We start from the raw sequence: 1302 nt of genomic DNA on the forward strand, positions 1-1302 counted from the left end.
TATATTGTTATCGGGACGATAGATGTCTTATATCGGGATATGAGATTTTGGTCATATCGCACAGCCCTACCTCAGGGTGCTTTAGGTGGCGACCTCCATGCATTATGAGGAGTTTTCGCATGTCAACATCACTATCTCCCTCTGTGGCTACCTTAATATTCCAGCTAGGTATCCGGTGAATTGTAGGGTATATGTATTGATGACTTCTTATTTCTACCATTCAGCTGGCCTCTCAGTACCTGTCTTACCTTTTGGAGGTATTTGGCGGTGGCAATGGTCTTTGTGCATCTTTATGACCGCTCCCATTGGCCTATGACAGTCCTATAGATCTCCTTTTCTGCTCACCCGCTCTTTGCACCTATTAGGTCACACTTATCCAGTCCTGATGTCCTCGCTGTAGATCCAGGTGAGTTGGATAAATGAGTTAATGTGTCAAGCTGTTCTCTTGACGTAAGAGGGCTTTCTGTAAGAGGGCTACAGATGCAGTGGAGGAAGCACACTTGGAGGCAGGAATTTTAATCACCTGATATGTAATTTATTTACAAATGCTGACAACAAGGCTGCTCAGGTTGGTGGTATGGACAACAACAGATTAAAAGTATACAAAAAAAACTTAAAACAGCTGAGAAGAAACTCAGAAATTAATTGAAACAAAAAACAAAGCTATGCCCATGGCAACTTGGCTATTAGCCAGCACTTGAGTGTTACAGTGCCACCTTAAACTCTCCCTCGGGACTTCAGCTAAGGCTTATAAAGCTTAAACCGCTCCCCAGATTAAAGAATGCAAGGATTTATCAATGAACTCACTTAATAGATATTTTTACACAAAGCATGACAATATTTTATTTACCACATCTGAGGCTTTTACAAATAACCACAAGTACACAAGATTGTTTACAATGTTTAAAAGAGTGATCATGACCATCATTAGATAACTGTCATAGCTGTGTTATGTTAAAGTGGTTATTGAGCCATTAAATTCATAAACAATGCTTTTAAAGGCTGTATTTGCAATGCAACAGTTTTCATTAGCAACTGAGTGAAACCAGAGTACCACTAAGCCGAGGGCAGTTAGAAATGTCATAATGCCAGTGTCTGTGAAGGTTCTCAGTCATCCAGGTCATCACAGTCTAAGGCAGTGGTTCCCAAACTTCTTTTGCTGAGCCCCCCCGTTTTACACGATAAATGTTTGCGCCCCCCGCGTGCACACGCGCACGCACGCACACATCCTCCAACCACACACCCATATTTTGCTCCATTGCGTTTTATTTCACACCTCAAACATTTAGTAAACAATTAAGC

Source organism: Haplochromis burtoni, unplaced genomic scaffold, assembly GCF_018398535.1.
Source record: "Haplochromis burtoni strain Fernald_Lab_line unplaced genomic scaffold, NCSU_Asbu1 Contig_596, whole genome shotgun sequence".
Lineage (NCBI taxonomy): Eukaryota > Metazoa > Chordata > Actinopteri > Cichliformes > Cichlidae > Haplochromis > Haplochromis burtoni.